The sequence below is a fragment of the Arvicanthis niloticus genome, chromosome 4, assembly GCF_011762505.2.
Source record: "Arvicanthis niloticus isolate mArvNil1 chromosome 4, mArvNil1.pat.X, whole genome shotgun sequence".
NCBI lineage: Eukaryota > Metazoa > Chordata > Mammalia > Rodentia > Muridae > Arvicanthis > Arvicanthis niloticus.
Window position 1 is genome coordinate 100,303,681 of NC_047661.1, and position 24,201 is coordinate 100,327,881.

The following is a 24,201-nucleotide window of genomic DNA, read 5'->3' on the forward strand; positions in this document are numbered from 1 at the left end:
GAACCTTATTGGATGGCAGTTCAGCTCTGCTCCCAGGCTCTCCTTCTTTTCATTTAGCTTCAGCTCTCCAACAACCACTCCCACAGACAGAGAGGTCTATGGCTAATAGTCATGAGGAACAGGCCTCAGGCCCTAGAGAGATTTACATACTAATGTGGTTCCTGAAGGCCAGAGGGTGGAGCCAACTAAACATTCTTCCCCAGCCCCTCCCCCCTCTCTCCCTCCCTATTTAACTCAGGTCTGGCCTGGGTTTTGGGGGGTTGCATCCAGATCCATCCACCATCCGCCATGACATTAAAGCCTGTAAAAACCCATGGACTTTCTCGTGTCATTGGGACCGCGTGGTGAGGAACCGTGGAGCCACAGCAGCCATGCCAAACTTCTCCATAGAGGGACACCCTGCATTCCCAGCCAACTACCCACAGCCTGGCATGAGGAACCCTGCATCTCGAGCCACAATTACCTACAAACCAACAACAACAACAACAACAACAACAACAACAACAACAACAACAACGTAAGTAACAAATGCTGGCAAGGATATAAGGAAGCAGGGATCTTTAGACTGCTACGGGGAATGTGAACTAGTGAAGCACCTATAGAAATCAGTGTGGCAGTTGCCCAACAAACTAAAATTATAACCATAATATGACCAAATACACTGCTTGTAAGCATATAGGTAAGGAGCACGAAGTGAACATACCCCAGGAATGCCGTAGTACTTAGAATGAAAAGTATTCCTCCCATAGCCTCATTTATTTGAACACTTGGCCCCTGGTTCCTGGCACTGTTTATTTTATAAGTTGTTTCTGGTCATGGTAATTTATCACAACAACAAAAATAACTAACATAGAAGTTGGCACTAGACCTATGGTGTTTCTGTGAAGAACTCGCTCCTGTTATTTTTTAGAGTAATGTAGAAGACTTTGAAATTTTTGGACTAGAAAGGCAATTGAATGCTGTAAGCTGAGATTAACAGGACATTTTAATAGGATCCTGGAAGACAGTGGTGTGGCACAAGGCCATCAAGGAAGTAAAATGTCTTAGGCCACTGTCTGTGGCTGTGATAGAACACTCTGACAAAACCAACTTGGGGAGGAAAGGGTTTATTTGACTTACACCTTCACATCACAGTCAGGGAAGTCAGGGTAGGAACCCAAGCCGGGAGCCCAGAGGCAGGCACTGAATCAGAATCTTGTAGGCTCAGGCTGGTTCCACTCTAAACTGTCCCTTGGTAGTGATCACATGGTTCTAGCATTGCCAGTATGCTGGGGTCCCCACTGCAACTGAGATACATCATAGCAGTACCCCACTCATGATACCAATTTGTCTTAGTTTACTTTCTATTAGGGTTACAGAACACTCTGATCAAATCAACTCCAGTAGGAAAGGGTTCACTTGGCTTACAGTCCTTATTTGATAGCTCTAATTTAGGTCTACAACTAAAAAAGAGTGTGTGGGGCAGAAAGAAAGACAAAATGTATGGTTTGTGGAGAAAACAAGCCTAGGAAGCCTAAGGTTCCAGGCAAGGAGTGTGCTGAAGACAGGCTATGGAAGGGATTACTAACATTAAGCAGGGGCCTTCTTCTCTGTACTGGAACAATGGGAACAGGATGAGACCTTACCCAGATAAGTTTCCATCTAGTGAAAGGAGAAGGCATAAGTTGCTTCATCTCACAAAGTCTGTAGATAATCTGGCCAGTGGGGGAGAGGGTCCATCTATAGCTGGAAGTCAATGGTGGTAGTGTCATTCCTATGTTACTGTTTTGGGAGGCATGAAAGACATAAGAATGATGTGGTCATGGATTCTTCCTCTGTGGTTTCTAAGACCCATTTAGACATTTTTTTTTTTTTTGTAAACAAATACACAAAAACAGAAAAAGTGAGGTAATTTTTATTGTTTGTATATTTTCCTTAGTGTCTATTTTTGTAATTTCTATTCTGTCCTTTTTATAACACCATGACTTAAAAACAAATGTGAGCCTTTAATCTAACCTAACAAGAAGATGAAATGTGCACAAGATACTTTGATGTTAGTAGATAAAGAAACCAAAATGCATGTCAGCTCACCTCTGATGAACCTCAGAATTACACATATTAAAAATACTTTAATCAAATAGCCTCATTTTTAAAATCTGATACCACAGATTATTATTAAAGCGTGTAGCAAAAGGCAAAGGCCAGAAGGAGATTAGTGGTAAAGCATTGATATCAACTGGAAGATAAATACTTTTAGTTTGTGATTTTTAGGAAATAATTGACATCCACAAGTGCAAAAGAGATGGTTTTCCTTGGCAGACGCTATGCGACAATTAAGTTGCTATTGTTTGAGAAAATGTAATAAGCAACTGTCTCTTGGTTGTGATTGATTCTCATCTTGGTTGTGATTGATTCTGGGTTTCATCTGTGGATGAAAGTTCTTGGGAAACAGCTGCACTTTCCTTTGAACCTCTGAAAGGCTGGCTAAGCAATTAGAACTTCCATGACTGTGGACAGTTCCAAGTCCAGAACCCAGCCATCTTGGGATATCTTTAGCCCTCTTAAGAGCCATTCATTTCCTTCCTCTGTGTATGTAGGAGCTAACACCTCTGTGACAATCAAGGCAAATCTTTTGGAATGCAAACACTTAGCCCAGCAATCAACAGGCTAAGAGTGTCACACAGTGTCTGAGGCTGGTGGCAGGGCCTTTCCCACGCTGTTTAATCTGTCCACCTAATGTTTCTGCCAATATATTATAGAAAAGCGCCTTGACTTATGATTTTCATTGTTTTGTTACTGTAAAAGTTGCATGAAACTTCTTCCACTTTGGAACATGAATCTGGGCAAAAGCTAAATCTGTGTTCTTGGGCCATGGCCGCTCAGAATAAATTACAACTTATCCCCTTTGATATGAGAATCGTCTTTGTGTCAACAATGAAGATCTCAAAGTGCAGTGCTGGGAAGGATCCACTTTTACCAGAGTAATAACCTGGATAGAAGCAAGATGGCAGCATGGACCCACGGGAGCTGGCTCGCCACCTGGCGTCATCTCCTCAGGAGGATTTTGGCAAGTTAAGGGTCCACTTGTTTATTCTGAACTGCTTGTTTAAGGATTTTATTTGGTACATGTTCTTTTTGTTTGTTTTTTTGTTCCTAAGTGTTTGTTTTAGGTATCTATTTTGTTTGTTGGCTATGGGAATATTTCATTTTCTGGCATTCAGTTTGTTGTTTGTTCGCTTTTAGACCCCTGAAGGCGTTTTGGGTCCTTAAGCTGCTGCTGCTCTCCCTCCCCACCCCAAGGACCTTCTTCCATATGTTATGCAAGCAGGGGGTTTGGGGAAAAGGTATTTGGGTGTTTTGTTTGTTTAGTTTGTTAATGTTTGTTATGTTTCAATACAAGTTGAAAAGCAAAAGCGAAAATCCAGCTAAAGTTAACTTGATGTTTCTTCCCTTAATAGAGAACATTAGTGTCTCCAAAGTGGCTTATTAACTAAAACCCTTCAGCTTCCTTTTTTTTTTTTTTCTAACTAAGTCAAAATTGTGTAGCCTGCTATAATGGGAAAATAATCTTAAAAAGAGAAATGATAAAATTAGTAATTAAAAAATAGCTCTGAAAACTATTTGTGACTTTAAAGGAGATACTAAAATTAAAATAAGATTTTTTTTTTTTTAATTTTAAAGGGTCTAGCTGAACTATAGGTAACTTCTGAGAACAACCTCTTGCTCTTGTCTCTTTTTCTGACCTGTTTAGACAAATCTACAGCAAAGGAAAATTTATTATTGCCTACTTTAAAATAAAGAAAAAAAGATTTTATATTGTATTAAAAGTTTCCATTTACAGGAGGCATTTTTCCTTGGGAAACCTATACTCACAGGTGGATAACATGTTTGTGTTACAGTTAGCATGGTTACTTGTTCTCTGTATGTTGGCCAGTTGTGGTTTTCTGTAATGGCCTCTGACTTCTGTAAAGAGAAGCTTCCTTGACAAAGGTTGAGAGTGGCTCTTACCTGTGGTCATAACGTAAATATTTAGAATATGGTTATGAGTTATGCTGGAGTAGAGAAGTGGTGGTGGTTTTTCTCTAAGACACAAGACCTCACTAGACCTTGCTAGCTTGCTGGGTTTCTCTTCTGTTCAGCAGGCTGGCCTTCCATTTAGTCAGACAGCTACTGGTTATCACCCAGACAACAGTGCCACCACCGTACCTTTACGGCGACTGGGTCATGCTGGTCATTGTTATAGTTCATAGCTCTCAAAGCTGGGTAGAGTTATTACTTGCTTTCCATTCTTGAGTTTCTATGCAACAAATGAAATAATAATTAGATCAAAAGACAGTATTCAGATGAGAGGAAAATTTTCATAGCCATGTATCAGAAAAAGGATTAGTATCTACTATATAAAGAACTTATACAACTAAATACCAAGAAGCCTAGCTATTGAACCAATGACTGGGTTAATGAAATGAACAGACATTTCTCAGGATATGAAATGCAGATAGTTAATAAACATATGAAAAATTTTAACATCCTTAGCTAGCAGAGAAATGAAGACTAAACCTACATTCAGATTAAAACTCATCCCGGTCAGAATGTCAGTTTTAAGAAAAGAAACAAGAAATGCTGGCAACTACGTGGGGGAAATAGAATTTGAGTCCACTCATGGTGAGCCTGTAAATTTATCTAGCCACTATGAAAACCATTCCAAAAACTAGAAATAGAATGGCCATGTGATGAAGATGTGCTATTTCTGGATATACATTCAAAGAAACATATCCATGTTTATTAAAATATTATTTAAATTATGCAAAAACCTAGGTGTCTACCAAAATATGAATGAAGAAAATGTAATATGTGTGTACAATGGAGCTTTATTCAGCAACAGAGAATTAAATTATGTCATTTGCTGGAAAATGAGTGCAACTGGAGATCATCACATTAAGTGAAATAAGCCAGATTTGGAAAGATCAATACTGCATGTTTTCTTTCATTTGTGGATTGTAGATGGTTCTATATCTACATCAGCCATATATATATGCAAGCATGTGAGTGTGTGTGAGTGTGTGTGAGTGTGTGCTGCATGTGAGTGTGTGCATGTGTGTGTGTGCAAGCATGTGAGTGTGAATGTGAGTATGTGAGCATATATGTGTGTGTGCTTGCATGTGAGCGTGTGCATGCATGTGTGCAAACATGTGAGTGTGAATGTGAGTGTGTGTGAGTGTATGTGTGTGTGCTTGCGTGTGAGTGTGTGCATGTGTGTGCAAGCATGTGAGTGTGAATGTGAGTGTGTGAGTGTATACGTGTGTGTACTTGCGTGTGAGTGTGTGCATGCGTGTGCAAGCATATGAGTGTGAATGTGAGTGTGTGTGTCTATGTGTGTGTGCTTGCATGTGAGTGTGAATGTGAGTGTGTGTGTGAGTGTGTGTGAGTGTATATGTGTGTATGCATGCGTGTGAGTGTGTGTGTATGTATGTGTTGTGAGTTGTTTAGCTCAGTTCCTTAGCGGTATCATGGAAGAATGAGAGACATTCTACTTTTCAGCAATGCATTCTTCAGGGTATGTGTTTGTCCTCAGGAACAGGATATGCCCTGTATCATAATTGAAATAACACAGTATAAAGTCGCCTCTTTTTCTGTGTCTATAATTATGAATATCCCTCCCCAAGGGTTCCAGTAGATTCCCTTCCATGACTCCTTAATCAGAAATACATTATACATACTGTTGGCAGGAAGAATGAGATTACCATGATTTTATTAAGAAAACACATGGCCTTCTGGAAGAGGTCAAATTATCTAAGCAAAAAATTGATGTTCCTTTGGCAAGTAGGAAGGGAGATGTGGTAGATTTTTATCCAACAGTAATTCAGAATGGCTACAACAACAGGGCATGGCAGTTAGCAAGTGACCTAAAAGGTACCTCATCATTTCCCAGGGGTACAGTATACATTTGTGAAATTAAATTTCACTGGGAGAGTCTGTGATAGATAAGGCAGACTATGGATATGAAACAGCAGGAACAGGATCACGAGCTTCAACAGGTCACAGTTGGAGACAGGCTCGAAGAAATTGGGAAATTTAGTCCCAATACCTGTTAGGAGAGAAGTATTCATTATGTGACCCAGGCTGATGGAATTTGAAGCCTTCATCCAGAATGCAGGCATCTCTCTCACAAAAGATCAGTTTCAAGGAATATAATTGCTGGCAAGTAGAATCTGCATTCCTAACCCTGTGTTGTTCTTTGGGCAGCTTAGTCTACAACATGCCTTTTAAGACCTCACTGGCTTTGCATTCCTCTCATGTTTGCTGTGTCTTTGGCTCTCTCTGTCCACACATCTATAATCTACAAAGTTTTCACTTTTTCACCCTTGTTGCTGGCAACCAACATGTCTTTGCAGTTGGGAAAAATTAAGGAATAGAAGACACTGTAGCAACGTGGACAGCAAATGTTCTACCAGTAGGATCGGCTGATTCTTTCTGAAACTGATGAATGATTGTGGCAACATGGGCTGAGTGAAAATTTCCAATTTCTCAAGACAAACCTGGAGACTTTTATGCTCACAATGGTATCCAGAACTATGGGGAATTGATTTGACAAAAGCATGAAACTTTATGAAAACCCTGAGACATACACTTTGATTTGTAAACTATAAAAGGTAATACAGTTTATTTTAAGGGTAAGAATCTAAAATCGAACAAAGTTAAATTTTCTAAAGGCCCAAGATATGACATAACAATTTGTAACGACCACTGGTAACTGTGTTTCATAGCTTTGTATCAACTTGCAGACAGAGGGAAAGTTTGAAGAAGGAGAAATCATTGAGTTATCAAAGTAAGAAGAGGAGTTTGTCTATTTTGACCCCTGTACACTCTGTAGCCCACCTTCAATGTCTACAGAAAACTTGACAAGAAAGTACAATGTTCTTGGGAGCCAGCTGATAGTGGAAAAGGTCAGAAAATTCCTATTTCCTTTTCTCAACTATTCCCCAAAGTAATAAAACAAAACTTATTCCAACTATAACTCTGGAAAGCTCTTCTGAATTTTCTAAATGTAACTGAAAGCCTCCCAAGTACATTTCTCTTGTGTGGTTTAAGAGTCTTAGGGTAGAAACGGACACTTGATAGTAACATATGGGGATTGGGTGCATTTCAGAGATGGTTTGTTTGACCTGTTAGCTTTTGCTTCTTTTAGATTTAGTAATTTAGGATGGATGGGCTTTTTGTGGGATTTCACAGCCAATAGTTTTGAAGTATTTGGATGCTAAAATTATAGCAGAGCTATTTGTTGTTGTCTTCTTGTTCATGTTTTAAGGACAGATTTAAACATTTCAACTCATGAGAATCTGCTTACAGATGGCAGACTGCTTCATAAAGTCGTTATTTGAACAGGAAAGAACAAGGCACTTAAGAATGAATGCCAGAATGCCAAAATATACATTGAAGTGGAAATTTCTGTTTTTTTTTTTTTTAAACTCAGTGTGTCACATGATGTTTTTCTGGAAGCTGCTACATGAGAGGATGTTTTGCTGGAGCAGACACTTGATAGGGTGTGTGATGTTTGGAAAGAGTATAAGTAGAACCACACAGAGAGAAAGGATGCTTTTGCATTGCTGCTGGTCTTCAAAAAGCACCAAAGACCTTCTCCTGGTATTCCTGTGACTCTGTGGAGCCTCTGGGTTTCTGCTGGATCAAGACACTGCTACTGATTTGTGTTTGGTGTTTGCTATTAGACTGCTGATATCCTGACAACAAAGATCAGAATCACCTCAAAGAACTACCTCTAAACAGGGCCACAATCTTCTTTGTCCTGTTAGCCATCTTTCCCCCCTGCTTTTGGTTGGTGGGCTAGAACAGAGGTTGAAAGCATTAAAGAACTCTAATTAAAGTAGACTTTAAAAAACCTAAGCTTACACTACATGTGTGAGATCTGTGAAAAAAAATCACAATCTGGATATGTTGCAACTAAACATAAATAAATAGAGACACAAATGAGCTTAACTAATCAAGTATATTACAACAATAGTATGGATACTTCTGGTTTCTAAATAGAATGAAAAAAATTGTTAGTATTATACTCAATTATTATCTCAACTTAAAGGGAAGAACAACAAGTTTTTTGGGGGAAAGTTTTTGTTTTATTTTGTTCCTTTAAACTAACACTTTATGTATTTCTAGAGGATGAGATAATGTTTGATACATGTACACAAATATTCAAATTAATATTAACATTTTTATCTCCTCAAACACACAGTGTCATCAAGGTTTTTAGCATATAGCCCGGACTCCAGTGGTCCCTTAATTAATCTCCTTGGCCTCCCATGCTGATATGTCCATTAAACATATAAACAGTGGCAAAACGTAGAAAAACTAAGATGTTTTGCAATGTGGCCACATTGGAAAGAACAAATAAAGTGGTCCAGTGACATTTAATCTGTGTCCAAATACTGACATGAGGTTTGTATTAAAAGAAAGGGCAAGGGTCAAAGTTTGGTCCTGTCCAACACTGAATCTTACCTCCGTCTTTCAACGTGATTATCAAAGGCGATCTTTTAAGTAGTATCTGTTCATTGCCCAGGAGGCCAGTCCTTTCCTATAAGATGACCACTTCTATTCTGGGGACATCCTCACCCTTATGAAAAGTTGTCCTCATTTGGAGGATATCAATTCCTGAGAGGTTTTGCTCTTTTTGGAATTCAAAAAATCTCAGGGGGAAAGGCTGATGATAACTTTCCTCTGTGATCCCAGACAAACTACAGACAAAAATGAAGGGTGAGATGCCAGAGTATCATCTTGCCTTAAGTTACCTTTGGTGCAAGTGTACAATTAATCTTTCTTTTTTTCTTTCTTTGGCTCTTTATTTGCAAAAGCAGTTTTAAGTTCCTCTTTCAATAGTGTGTTATTACTGTATTCTTACTTTGCATATTCTGATATTTTACTCCTGTAGCTTTAACTCACTACTCAGTGGTCACAAAGTAGATGAATTTGGTACACCACAAAATGATCTAACCCAGGAATTGTGGGTATAGGAGAAGAAGAAGAAGAAGAAGAAGAAGAAGAAGAAGAAGAAGAAGAAGAAGAAGAAGAAGAAGAGGAAGAAGGAAGAGGAGGAGGAGGAGGAAAAGAAGGAGAGGAAAAAGAGGAAGAAGAGGAAGATCAAAAAAGAAATTCTCAATAAAACATTTCTCAAAGCTGAGAGTCCATATGTAGAAGAATGAAACGTGATTTTTCTCTCATATATGCACAAAAACAACTCCTAATAGGTTTAAGGTCTCATTCAAAACTTGAAACTCTAGAACTGCTACAAAAAAGCAGACAACACACTGAAACACACAGGCATAAAAACTTTCTGGAAAGAACTCCATCTGCTCATGAATTAAGCTCAACACTTGACAAATGGGACCTCCATTTGTCAAGTAAAAAGTCAGTGGAGTGAAGAGACAGCCTACAGAATGGAAGAATATCTTTTTCAGCTATACATCTCTGAGAAGATTAATATCTAAAACATACAAAGCACTCAAAAGGAAAGCATCAAGAAAGCAGACAACTCCATCCCCAAAGCAGGCTGCAGAACTGAATAGACTTCTCAAAAAAAGTTTTAAAATATATAACAAACATTTAAAAAGAATGTTCAACATTATTAGCCATTGGTGAAATGCAAATTAAAACACATAGAAATTTTCTCTTACCCCAATAAGAATGGCTATCAAGAAGTACAACAAAACAAATTTTGATAAGGATGAGGGCAAGAAGAATTTTTATCCACATTAGTGGAATTGTGAACTGATACGGCTGCTATGGAAATCAATATGTAGGTTTTTCAAAAAGATACCATACTACCCAACTGTTCCTGGCCATATGCTTAAAAAAAAAAGCCTACACTGTGCTATAGAAACATTTTTTCACCCATGTTCATTGCCATTCTATGCACAATAGCTGGGAAATGGAATAAGTCTTGGTGAGTAATCAGCTGATGAATTTGACTATGAAAAGCTGGTGCATATTGAAAAAAACCTATTCAGTGGAAAAACACCCAGATATTGTAAAATTTTCAGTTAAATTCATGGAGAAAAAGTATACCAAGCAAAGTAGAAGCTAGAAAGAAAAATGGCACATGTTCTTCCTCACATGTGAAATGAGAAATATAACTATTCAAATAAAAAGGGTAAAAACCAAGAGTTTGGGAAAGTTGAAGCAGGAAGGTTTGGAGGGAAGAGAGAATGGGAAAGGGTAGTAGGGTGAACCAAGTTAAAGGATATATGAAAAATTCATATATAAACCTATTATTATTCAGCCCAATTTAAAGAATATAACTCAGTAATATATACATATGCATGTGCATATATATATATATATATATATATATATATATATATATATATATATATTCTTGATAGCCATTCTAATTGGGGTAAGATAGAATTTCAAAGCTTTTTTAATGTGCATTTTCCCAACAGCTAATAATTTTGAGGATTTTTATAAGACTGTTCTTAGAAACAAAAATCCCGGAGCCAGATATAAGATACCATCTTTTGTGTTGTCTGCCAGGGACCACCAAAAGAAATAGGCTTTTGCCATTACTGTTGGTTGCCTACCACAATTAGATGATAAGACTTTGCTGCTGAAGAGACTATATACTTTGATTACAGGTTACAGAGAAACCAAGCTAGAGCTGAAATGGGAGGTTTCTCCTAGAATGCCAACCTAGCAGGCAAGAAGTGCCCAATTATAGAACAGTGGCATAGTTGTTATGGAAGTAACCAACAACTTTCTGATTAGACTTGAGGCTTGGTACACAAGAGGCAATCCATTTCTGTACTGTAAATTCCAGTTACAAAGAAACAAGCAAACAACTTCATGCCTGGGGAAGTAGTAGACTGTAGGAAGGAATTCATTAATGTTTAACAAAACTGAAATAGCATCAAACTACCTTCTAATTATTTATAATTCACAGACAGATGCTACTCTTGATCTTAAGCAGAGAAGCTTCTCTTTGCAGTCATATTCTGGGAGCCCTCAAGGTGCTGAGGGTAAGGAAGGCATAAACAAGAACCCCTCTAAGGCTCAATACCAAGGAAGAGGAAGCAAATGACTATAAGGGCTGCAAGACAGGAAAAAAGGACTCTGGAAAGCTAGCTATCTTCTGAGCATGATAAAGCCATTCCAATGGTTAATTCAGTGCAACTTTGCCTGCACAAGTACTAGTCTGTTAAAAGCCAACCACAGATGGCCCCATGGTTGGACCATTGAGAGGCCTTCTCATAGGAGGTGGTTCTGATGCCTTGATTGGGAATCTGTGTGTGAACACTGAAGGTCCTGTTCCTCAATTGTTTCTTGATAGATGAATAAAGATGCTAGCAGACAATGAACTGGGAGGAATAGGCAGGATTTCCAGTCTCCCCCCCCCTCCCACAGGCAGGCTAGCAGATGCAGGAAAAGAGAAGGGATTCTTCAGAGGGAGAAGGGATAACCAGCCATGTGAAATCTTGGGTGGGACATGGCCACTTGTCCAGGTGGGAGATTAGAATCGCCCAGCAATTGGGCCAATAAGGCAGGTTGAGACTGAACCGCAGACCATTAGACCATCAGGCCACTAGATCAACTGTTGAAAAGTAATCATTTCTAGAGTTTTTATTTTAGAATTTCAGATGACATATTATGACCATATAATTTTATATTTTTAAAAGGACTCAAGAAAGTGATTATATAAGCTAGACTAAGCACAGCACCTGACTTATAACAAGAGCTCCGTGGTTTGAAAATGCCACTAGCACTGTAATTAATACTATTAAGATTATTAGATTAAATATATGAAATGTTTATTTTCACATAAAATGTTCACAGTATTTTGTAGATTTCTTAGACATTCCCATGAACAAGTTGCTGAAGGTCTCAGATGTCTTTGTTCTCTCTTCTTTTGTGTCCATGTGTGAAATTTGGTTATCCATTTGTTTCTTCCATCTTCCCTGGTGAAAAAAAAAAGGAAAGAAAATAATCTTTGTGCTGGGTAGTTTAATGCCAATTTGACACAGGCTAGTCATTTTGGAAGAGGAAACCTTAGCAGAGAAAATGCCCCTATCAGATTAGCCTGTGGGCATTCTGTGATACATTTTCTTGGTTGATGAATGATTTGTCAGGGTATGGTGGGTAGTGTGGGTAGTGTGGTCAGTGTGGTCAGTGTGAGTAGTGTGGTCAGTGTGGACAGTGTGAGCAGTGTGGACAGTGTGAGCAGTGTGGGCAGTGTGAGCAGTGTGGGCAGTGTGGGCAGTGTGGGCAGTATGGACAGTGTGTGCAGTGTGTGCAGTGTGGGCAGTGTGGGCAATGTGGGCAGTGTGGGCAGCATGGGCACTGTAGGCAGTGTGAGCAGTGTGGACAGTGTGGGCAGTGTGGGCAGTGTGAGCAGTGTGTGCAGTGTGGGCAGTGTGGGCAGTGTGTGCAGTGTGGGCAGTATGGACAGTGTGTGCAGTGTGGGCAGTGTGGACAGTGTGAGTAGTGTGGACAGTGTGGGCAGTGTGGGCAGTGTGGACAGTGTGGGCAGTGTGGTCAGTGTGGACAGTATGGGCAGTGTGGACAGTGTGGACAGTGTGGGCAGTATGGACAGTGTGTGCAGTGTGGGCAGTGTGGACAGTGTGGGCACTGTAGGCAGTGTGGGCAGTGTGGACAGTGTGGGCAGTGTGGGCAGTGTGGACAGTGTGGGCAGTGTGGGCAGTGTGAACAGTGTGGGCAGTGTGAGCTGTGTGTGCAGTGTGAGTTGTGTGGGCAGTGTGGGCAGTGTGGACAGTGTGGGCAGTGTGGGCAGCGTGGGCAGTGTGGGCAGTGTGGACAGTGTGGGCAGTATGGACAGTGTGTGCAGTGTGGGCAATGTGGGCAGTGTGGGCAGCATGGGCACTGTAGGCAGTGTGAGCAGTGTGGACAGTGTGGGCAGTGTGGGCAGTGTGAACAGTGTGGGCAGTGTGAGCTGTGTGAGCTGTGTGTGCAGTGTGAGTTGTGTGGGCAGTGTGGGCAGTGTGGACAGTGTGGGCAGTGTGGGCAGCGTGGGCAGTGTGGGCAGTGTGGGCAGTGTGAACAGTGTGGGCAGTGTGAGCTGTGTGAGCTGTGTGGGCAGTGGCACTCCCGGGCTAGTGGTCCTGGATGCTATAAGAAGACAGGCTAAGAAACCACGTGAGCAAGCCCATAAGCAGCATTCCTTCACGGTCTCTGCATTAGTTCCTGCCTCCAGGTTCCTACCTTGAGTTCCTTCTGTCCCTTCTCTGGATGACGGACTAGAAGATGAAAGGTGGAATAAACCGTTTCTTCCCTTCCCTTTCGGTCATGATGTTTTATCATAGCAACTGAAACCCTATCAGAAGAAAGACAGAGAGAAGGAAAGGGGGAAATGCAAGGAGAGGGTGGGGGAGGGAGGGAGGGAGAATGGACGTTGGTTATTACACATTTGCCCTGAACTCTGTGCTAATATTTTATATAATTACCTCAGTTGATTTTTCAAACTGTTTGTGGTATTTTATGGTCATTTTAAAGTTGAGCCAAGGAGAAGTGAGTGATTTTGCCAAAGGATTTCAGTAAGACATTTCTGAAATATTACTGTATTCACACACACACACGCACATGCACACGCACACGCACATGCACACGCACACTCTGCTGTCTGGAAGTAATCAGAGTTTACTTACACCTTCTAAAAAATAGTTACGGTTCCAACGTCTAAGAATCACCGAGGTTCTAGATGTAAGAATATCATGGGCTGGAGAATGGCTCCACGATAACAGCGCAGACTGCTCTTGCAGAAGACCTGAGTTCTAGTCCCAGCACCTGTGCTGGGCAGCTAACAACCACCTGTGCCTCCAGTTCCAGTGGGGTCTGATACCTCTATAGGCATCTGCCTTCACATGAACACGCCTCCAACACAAACTTGCATATACATACAATTTTAAAAATAAGTCTTAAAAAAAAAGAAGACAAGCTAGTGGTGTAAAATGAGTGCTGTCAGATTACAGATTCGGGTGGAGTTTGTTTACCGGTCTCCATGTGCTTGCATACACTTTCACATGCATGTGCACATGCCTGTATAGGGTAACAGTGCTGATTCCGAAAGGATGGGCACTGAGAGATACTTGTCTATAAAACACCACTTGTCAGAGCTGCAAGATGCTAGCGTGCTGCACTCAGTTTGACTGACATTTCCACACAACTTCTGTCTGATTGATTCTCCAAGTATGAGGTGTCCACTGTCTCCTGTCTGGCCTTGCAATCACCATATTGTAACCCCACTTAAGCTGACACCATATCTAACTCCCTTTTACTCATCCCCAAACACAGTGTTTTACACATCATGGTCTCTTAGAATTTTTGATGATAAGGTAACTAAAGCAGTATCCCAAAGAGATGCCTCAAACTGTCCTTTCTACCTCGATTCTGACTTTATTTTACATATAAATTGTACTAAAAATCAGCTGAATTGTTACCTTCATTTGAATGTCCAGAAACCACAACATTTGTAAAAATTTAAAATACAAACAAACAAATGAACTCTATCACTGTTAAATAGCCACCATTTTGTACTCTGGTTTGCAGAATCAATCGTTAGATTAAAATTTTCTCATAATAGTAATAAAGACAGAAGATTGGTCTCCCCTCTTTTTTTCCCTTTATGATTGGTGCAACATTCTACACCCTGCAGATGAAAGGAACAGTACTTCCTTTCTCATGAAATCAAAGCTCTCTGAGTGTTTGGACTAAACTGACCAGGATGTTTCTCTGTCTCTAGTGCAGCAGTTATGTCAATCTTCCCAGCTGCTTGACCAGGCCAGCCCTCCCAGGGCCTCTCAGCTGATCAGCACATCAGTACGTTCCCAATACCAAATTTCCTTTTCTCTCAGTACTAAGAAGAATCACGCCTCCCTCCAGAACCTCATGTCTCCTCCTCAGACAGAGGCAGTACAGGAAGATAGCCTTGCCGACCCTTTCAAACTAAAACATGCTCTAGTCTGTTCCTTGATCTTTGTTATCCCTGATGTGCGTTTGATCTCTGCGTTCTTGACAGAACAAACGGCTGAAATTCTTATACTGGGGGAGGGGAAAGCTGTATTGCATTTTCATTTTATTCCCAGAAGACTAAAATTCCATCAAATTAAAAATTGGCAAATAGTGTTGAAGAATGAGTCATTGAACTAGGTGGGTCCCGTTAGCACAGGTTATTTCAAGTACTAGGTGTGGTTAAGTATCATTTCTGTGTCTTACTGTTCTTCAAGGTCTAGAAAAGTGTTACTAAATTACTTTGACACATGCCAGATTCCACGGATAACTTTTAAGCAAAACCAAACCAAAACAACCCCACAAACAAACAAACCACAATAGAACAAGCTGGAAAAATAGTAGAGGAAGAGGGAATATGTCTTAAAATATATTCACAGAATTATTTAGCATGATCAAACAAGGCTAGGAACTGCTTTCTCTAAGGAAGTGTAGAAGGATGTTTACATTCTTAACTTTTCTTCTCATCTCAATCCAAGGCTGAAGGCTCTAAGAGTTAAAGGTTAGCTGCATCTCTGTCGCAGAAACCTTCAGTGCAGAATTAAGAGAACCACTGGAATTGAAAAGAAGTCCTTTCAGTGAGAATGTGAGAAGCAGGGGAGAAAAAGAAGAAGCAAAGCAATAGCATCAAAAAGGAGAACAATCCCAAATACCTAACTTCTTCTGCCACATATTTTCAGCTCTAACCCAAGTGTGATGCACTTCAGGCAATGACTTAACCAGGATGGTATCAGAGGCACATGTGGAGTTTCTCACTTCTGGTACACCACACTACGCTTTCTAGATCAGAATCTTTGTAAGTGGGACATGGGCATGGGTCTTAAAAATTAAGAACTTCCACCAGGTATTCTGAAGCACACTTTAGTATAAGAATCATGCTTGTATCGCAATCCCATAGAGTTTACTTCACCCATCTCTATGGAAAAATATGATTTGCCCTGTGTGGCTTGTTCTTGTGTCACACTTTACTCATGTGATGCTTCTTAACACTCTGGGTATAAATTGTCTGATGCTCTGAATAAGTTGACTGTTGCATGAGACTTCAGTAAGACTCACTACCCAAACAGAACGGGTCTGACAACAAGAGCTCCAATTTGTGGCCATCCTTGTGTAATTCCATACACTTACTTCCGTAGGCTCAAGATATGTTGAACAAAGTTGGCAAGCTCCATTCCTGGATCTTCCTATCAGTCATGTAGCTGAGATCCTGGCTAGCAAAGATGCTTGAAAAATAATAACTAAGTCTGGTTTCTGTGCCTGAGTAATAAATCCTGTCCCAGTGTTCCAAAATCGCAAACACCAGGTTCTTCTTGTAGTACCATTTTCTATTTGCTTTCCTGTCTGCCTTTGGCCCTAGGCCAGTGGTTTTCAATTTCCCCAATGCTTTGGCCCTTTAATACAGTTTCTCATGTTGTGGTGACCCCCAACCCTAAAATTATTCTTATTGCTATTTCATATCTGTAATTTTTCTACTGTTATGAATTGTAATGTAAATATCTGTTTCCTAATGGTCTTAGGTGACCCCTGTGAAAGGATCATTGACTCCCAAAGAGGTTGTGACCAACAGTTGAGAACTGCTGCTCTAGTCACTTTCCTGCTACATACTTACTTCATCAACATGGCCTCTTAGAGTTTTTAGCTGCACCTTTTTATCAAGTACACACTGAAATTCTGGATTTCAATTTAGATTAGGGAAAGATCCTTATAGTGATTCTTGTAAGGCTAATACAAGAATCCCCTTAGAATCTAGCGAGGCCAAGGAGATCAAAAGGTCTTAGATTAAATGAGTTGGTTAAGTGTTGACCCTGTAGCCATCTAGAAAATGTATTACTGTTTGCATTTCCAACTCCATGGCCTAAATTTAATTGTCTACATGTTTAAGAGAAAGAAAAGAAGTTGAAAGGGCATTTAGCTGAGTATGCATTCATGCTCAGCTCTCCAATCATAGGCCTATTTGAAAAACACCCCCGATGTTGAACCATCAGGTAGTGAGAGACATTCTTGTTCCTGGCGCCTTCTTGAGGCTCCTTCTCTTAACCCAATGCCACACCACTTGCCAATGTTTTTCATCTTTACAAGTGGCCAGCCCGTAACTGTGTACCAAATTTTGTCCTTTTCTTCTTTTCCTAATCTTCTACAACAAATCTACCAGCAAGTATTATCAGTTCTACAACTTTAAATCTGCTGATTTTATGAGCTTCTCTCTGTCTTCATTGACTGCAGTGCAGGCTGACATCATGTCTTCCTGAGACTAATATAAGAAGGAACAACTGACCTTTTAAAATGTGTCTTTGTATACCCTAATTTTTTTTATACCCTGCCATAACATGCTCAGCTTCCTTTCAAACCTTTTATGGCAACCAATCTGGGACTCTTTGAAGTCTAAATCTAGAGTTTGAAGCAGAACTTCAGGTAGGGTTTTCCAGACACAGATTCACTCCTCACTGCCTCTACCTAGCCCACCAGCCACTGGCCCTGGTTCAGGTGTCATGTGAAGCTAGACCCCAAATTCTACTTAAGAGACCTTCAAAGTCAGCCTTCTCCCTCCCCCAAACCCTGCTCACTTAGCACCCACCCCTTCCATGGCACCTATGTGAGACTGTTTAGAGACTGACCTTAGAGCTACAACAATACTTTTAGCTACTCCAACTATCAAGCTGATCTTCAGCTAGTTTGAGTCTGAACAATGAAACCCAGAGTGATGCCAAAACGGAAAACCAAGTATTGTTGAGATAGTTTGCAATCTGACAAACTAGGGCAATATCAAACAAAGCCCCACATTCCCACCCAATAGAAGCAGTATTATAGTATAGTGTATACTATAGTGTAATATATATATATGTATATATGTATATATATGTATATATGTATATATATGCATATATATATGTATATATATGTATATATATAAATAAATATATATATATATAATAGTATATCTACACTAAGAAAAACTCCAGATGCCTAGTTCCTATCACAAAATACAAACATCAGCAACCAAAACAATATGCCTCCTCAGGAAACTAGCATCCTTATTGTAATATTCTCAGCAAAAAGCAACTTATCTGAAGTACAAGACCAAGACCTCAAAAGAGCAATTCTGAATATGTTCAAGGGTCATAAAGAGGATATGAATAAATACCTCAATGAAGATTGTGAAAACACAAACCTCTGAATGAAATAATGAAATCAGTTCAAGGTCTGACCGTAGAATTTGACAAAGAGACAGAATTGCTAAGGAATGGTCAAAATGAAACAAAACTCAGAATGAAAAATTTAGGAAGCCAAACAAAAAAATCCAGAAGAAAAACGTGTAAGAGTTTCAAGTATTGAAGACAAGTTAAAAGAAATAGATCAATAAGTCAAAGAAAATATTAAATCTAAAAATATTCAGGGACAAAACATCCAGGAAATCTGGGACATCATGAAAAGACCAAACCTACAAATAGTAGCCAAAAAAGGAGAAGAAACCCAAGTCAAAGGCTTTAATCTAATCTCCACATGCTTGTACAATGTATCGACAGAAAGCGAGATATCAGAGAGCACACAAAACCGTAGACGCTAAACAAGCTATTACAAAATGGAGAGAGGGTCGGGGCAGAAATCAAGAAGGAAATATCATCCTGACTGAGCTAACCCAATCACAAAAGAACACACTCACTGATAAGTGGATATTAGCCTGAAAGCTCAGAATACCCAAGATACAATTCACAGACCACATGAAGCTCTAGAAGGAAGACCAAAGTGTGGATACTTCAGTCCTTCTTAGAAGGGGAACAAATACCCACAGGAGAAAATATGGAGAAAAAGTGTGGAGCAGAGACAGAAGGAAAGGCCATCCAGAGACTGCCCCATTTGGGGATCCATCCCATATACAGTCACCAAACCCAGACACTATTGCAGATGCTAAGAAATGCTGCCTGACAGGAGCCTGATATAGCTGTCTCCTGAGAGGCTCTGCCAGAGCCTGGCAAATACAGAGGGAATGCTCGCAGCCAACCATTGGACTGAGCATGGGGTCCCCAATGGAGGAGTTAGAAAAAAAAAACTGAAAGCTGAAGGGATTTGCAACCTCATAGAAAGAACAGCAATATCAACCAACCAGACTCCCCTGAGCTCCCAGGGACTAAACCATCCACCAAAGAGTACACATGGAGGGACTCATGGCTCCAGCCACATATGTAGCAGAGGATGGCCTTGTTGGGCATCAACGGGAGGAGAGGCCCTTGGTTCTGTGAAGGCTCGATGCCCCAGTATAGGGGAATTCAGGGGCAGGGAGGTGAGAATGGATGAGGTGGGGAACACCCTCATAGAAGTGGGGGAGTGGAGCATGAGATAGGGGGTTTCTGGAGGGGAAACCAGGAAAGGGGATAACATTTGAAATGTAAATAAAGAAAATATCCAATAAAAGAAAAAAAGGAAACTTAAAACTTTTAAAAATTGAATGGGAATAAAAAGATAACGCATCAAAATGTCTAAGAATGTGCTGCGTTGGTAGTATAGTGGTAAGCATAGCTGCCTTCCAAAATGTCTAAGAAACAATGAAGGCAGTTCTAATAGTTCAGGGCACAAAGTAACTACACACAAACACACATGCACACGCACATCAGAGAGATCTCATATTAACAACTTAATGATACACTTGAAAGTTTTGAAGAAACATCATCCAAAAAAGTGGACAAGAAAATTTAATCAAATTTATTGCTGAAATTGATAAAACAGAAATAGCAACAACAATCACAAAGAAAAACAATAAAAAAGATTAATAGGGTGAAGTTAATTCTTTGAGAAAATCAACAAGATTGACAAACCTTTAGCTAAGATAACACAAAGACAGACAGAGAGGATTCAGGATAGCAAGCTTAAGGATGAAAGGGAGTGCTCACAACAGATCCTGAAGACATTTAGAGAATCATAAGGACACAACATGATATCTGTATGCCACCAAGTTGGAAACCTAAAGGAAACGAATTCTTCATCTACATGGCAAACCTAACAAAGGCAAATTAAGACAGAATAATTTAAACAAACGCATAGTCTTAGTGACATAGAAGCACTAGTTTGAAATCTCCCAAGTGAAAAAAGCCATAAGTCTGATAAATGTAGCATAGAATTCTACCAAAATTTTAAAGAGAAACATAGAGAAGGAACTTATATATTTCTCTCTATATATATTTAACAAAGCCACTATTACCCTGATGAGCAAAACCACACAAAGACTGAATAACAACAACAAAAATATTATACGTCCCTGGAGTGGCCTGAAGAGAGACACCCAAGTGGTCACCCAGGGCCCCTGGTAGATGTTGGCCATTATGCTGATTGACTACATGATGGAGAGATGGGAGAGACCAAGTATAGCTGTGGAGAGATGGGAGAGAAAGTGAAGCCAAGTGGTTCATGCACTGTGGAGAAAGGTGGAACCAGAGAAGCTATGGCATTCAGTAACAGGCAGATATGAGGAGCTTGTGCAACTACCTGAGGCCATGGTGATGTCTGGCTCAGGCTGCTGCCAAGGGCCCTGTCTGGGTCAATGGCTCTATTGCAGCTGGGATCTGTGCTGATGTCTATGGCCCATGTTACCACCAAAGGCCATGTGGATGTCCCTGGATTGGACTGCTGCCAGGGCCATGTTGATGTCCAAGTACTGTGCTGAGCTGGCCCTGCCTCTTGCCTGGGCAGCATGGGACTGCTGGCAATGATGTCGTGGGTATGGGAGACCTGGCTCCTATGGATATGTGCAGGAGAACTGGCCTCGCACCCTGCCTGGGCAGCACAGTTGACTTGACCTTGGTGGCATAGGTGCTGGAGAGCTGGTGGGCTGCCCGACTCAGACTTCACCTAGGCCTAGATCCAGGACTTTGAGTTAGCCTACCCCAACATCTTCCCCACCTATGAACGGCTGGAGCACATGAAAGGGCTGGTCCTGCAGAACCAAAGCTGCAGGAACTCCATGACACAAGGCAGCAACAGGATATACGAGAGGAATCCCAATGTGGTTCTAGTATTGATAGTGTAGCAGAAGCCAGAGGTCTTGAACTAGACCAATGACTCATGCAATGAACATTTACAAGTAAAGCTGTTTGGGCAAATAAAGTATACTCTGTGACAAGCTATATCACTCTTGGACATATACCCAAAGGACTCTATATCTTAATGAAATGCTAATCTATGTTCATTGCTGCTCTATTTATAATAGTCAGAAGCTGGAAATTTAAAAATGAAGATTGCCATATGTGTGTGTATGTGTGTATATATATATTCACATGTATATAAACAGCATTTTCTTCCAAGTGCAAAGGTCTGTGTTCTAGTCTTTCTTTGCCCCTTCTCCCTGAGCTCCAAGCTACTGCTACACCACGCCATTGAAAGGGAGCCATTGGTTAAACAACCTACCCAACAGTTAGCCCTGGAGTTCCCACAGACATGGGAGCACCACTTTGAAGTCCTTTGATCTGCAATAGATAAACATCTCTCTTAATATATGAAGCGTAAGTTTACTGGCATTTTAGAGACAAAAATAAACAAACAAAGGAATGGGTGATATTTGGGAATTCTCCACAACATTAGCTCCTGCAGTTTGAATCTCAGAGAGTTCATTTGTAAATTGAGGGCAATGATGCTGAATTTGTTGGGTGTTAAAGAAGAAGAAGGAGGAGGAGAAGAAGAGGAGAAAGAGTAAGAGGAGGAGGATGAGTAAGAGGAGGAAGAAGAGGAGGAGGAAGAGGAGGAGGAGGAAGAGTAAGAGGAAGAGGAGGAGGAAGAGGAGGAGGAGGAAGAGGAGGAGGAGGAAGAGGAGGAGGAGCCAAACTAGAAATTACAACCCTTATACTGTGCTGGACAGATAGTAGTTATCTTTTTCCCGTGACAAACTTCAGTAATATCACAAAATTAGAAATTAAAATGAAAGAGTATCCTTGAGGGGGTATTTCACATAGCAATGCAGGATTCTAATGTGCTTGTTTAAACTGTCATATAGTTGATGATTATTGTTTATCTTCCCATTAGAAGTCCAAGGATATATTTGGCTTTATTATGAATTCCAGTTCTTGAAACCTTGGAGGGAAGCCTTAATAACATAGTATGTCAGATACAAACTCTGTTTTGCTTATTTGTACTAAGTAGCTTCTACTCTCAGGCCCACAATGCTGCACATGATTTATTTGCAAAGCCTTCAGCCAGAGCTAGTGTTCCTCAAGTCCCGGGGATACACAAACTCCCCGCCAGCACATCACTCTGGATCAGTCCTTCTGAGGTGAGTTTGATTTCAGTGTGTTTGTCTACTGGTGTTTAGAAAAATGCGTAGTTGTGGATCTTATTTTCCAATGACAGCTCTTTCATTTATAAAGTCTACCCCTGAAAATGAAAACTTCACTTCTTGACTAAAGCGCTACACAGATTACGAATGAAGCCCTGAAGACACGATCCCTGTGTCATTATCATGTCAGAAAGTTGTGTGGCTTTTCTGAGTTGTCCTAGTGAACTCAACAGGCCAATGTTTGGAATCTGTCAGCCCATTCTGTGGGATAACAGGAATCACACCCAAAATTTACAGTCATTACAACATCAAAGTTGCCCAACATTTCTATTGTATACACAGTAGGAAACGAAAGTCTGTTTGCTGTGTGACATACATGTGACTCAAGATAACTGACCTGTGATGATTTTAGACATTTATCTAATTTTATGTTCTCACTAAGAGACAGGACTAGCTGAAAAATAATTCATTTTAATAAAACATAAAGAAAATCCTAAAATTAAACATTTCTCCACTCAGTCTTCTGCATTTTGTCTGTTTTTTTTTAGAACATTAGCAAAACATTAAAGTAAAGTAAGCATATTTGAAGGTAACATCCATTCATATGATTATCTTGACAATATTTTAGTAGTGAATTCACAAAATTATCTCCTAACTGAGACACAAACACATAAAATTTCAGGAAATGAAAAAATACTTCCTTCAGAAATTTTAGCTACAGATTTAGTAATGAATTAAGACATATAAGCTTATCTGGGGATGTTCAGCTTTTCTGCAAAAAATACAACTCAAACTCATGGAAAATAATTATACTATTTAAAATTCTTTAATATACATTATCTTAATCATCAAGTCAGAAGCTTCAACGAATTGAGTTGTTCAAAATGTAGGAAGAAGTCTATTTTTATTCTTTACCATTTTTTGTTAACATTTTGCTGATTCAGAAATAGGGCATTTTACAAGAAGACAGAAATAGGCGAGCAGGGCATGGGTGAGCTGGCCCCGCTCCTTGCCAGCTGCAGCACTTGGGTGAGCTGGCCTCACCTCTCACCTGGGCAGTGAAGAGCTCACTCTGGGGGTGAGGCATGGGAGAACTTAGCTACCACCCAAGTCTAGACCCAGGACTCTAAATTGGCTCACCTCAACACCTACCTCATCTATGAAAGGCTGGAGTGCACGAAGGGCTGGTTCTACAGAATCAAATGCAGGATCTCCATGACACAGGGCAACCACAGGGTATCCAAGAAGAGTCCCAGTGAGGATCCAGTGTTGACAGTGTAGCAGAAGCCAGAGGCCTTGAACCAGACCAATGACTCACTGCAATGAACATCTGCAAGAAAAGCTGTTTGGACAAAATGATACACTGTGTGACACACTGTGACACACTGAAGCTTTCACAGTGAGATGTTTGTTTGTTTGCTTTTGAGGGGGAGATTCCAAGGTCAGAGGCCAGATATGGAGGAGGATGGGGAGACGAGTGGGATTGGGGTACATGCTGTGAAATTCACAAAGAATCAACAAAACTGTTTTAAAAAGGGTTTTTCATTTCAGAATAAAATTAATGTACTATAAATACTATTCACCTCAATCAATTTCACCCTTTTAAATACATAAGTGTATTATAGTCTGAATGGGGCAGACCAGAGAACGTTCATACAACTTGTGAATGAGAGCCTGAAATGTTAAAACCCGGTTAACAATTGAACAAAGAGTCAAAACACAAAACAATAGAGCATCTAACTCCATTGGACTTAAGCATGCAGAGCGTGCTGGCGGTGTGAGGCGAATCCAAAAGATGAGTAAATTTAAGTGGATGGGACTGGGTGCTCATGGGAATCGCAGGGGACATAGGGCATGACGTCAGCTCCCAATACTGACGTCATCAGAGGGAGAAAATGATTTCTGAGATCATCGATGTCTTGTTCTTTCCACTCCTCTTTTCT

General features: G+C 40.3%; 1 long non-coding RNA gene across 1 annotated transcript; it reads right to left on the bottom strand.

Annotated features, from left to right (window-relative positions):
• Window positions 1-11,853: 11,853 nt before the first annotated feature.
• On the bottom strand, window positions 11,854-23,628 carry LOC143441911 (uncharacterized). The gene is made up of 3 exons (XR_013109663.1): window positions 23,411-23,628; window positions 13,198-13,309; window positions 11,854-11,936 (listed from the first exon to the last, which is right to left on the bottom strand). It is a non-coding gene; the product is annotated as an uncharacterized LOC143441911 (long non-coding RNA).
• Between the last annotated feature and the right edge of the window lie 573 nt (window positions 23,629-24,201).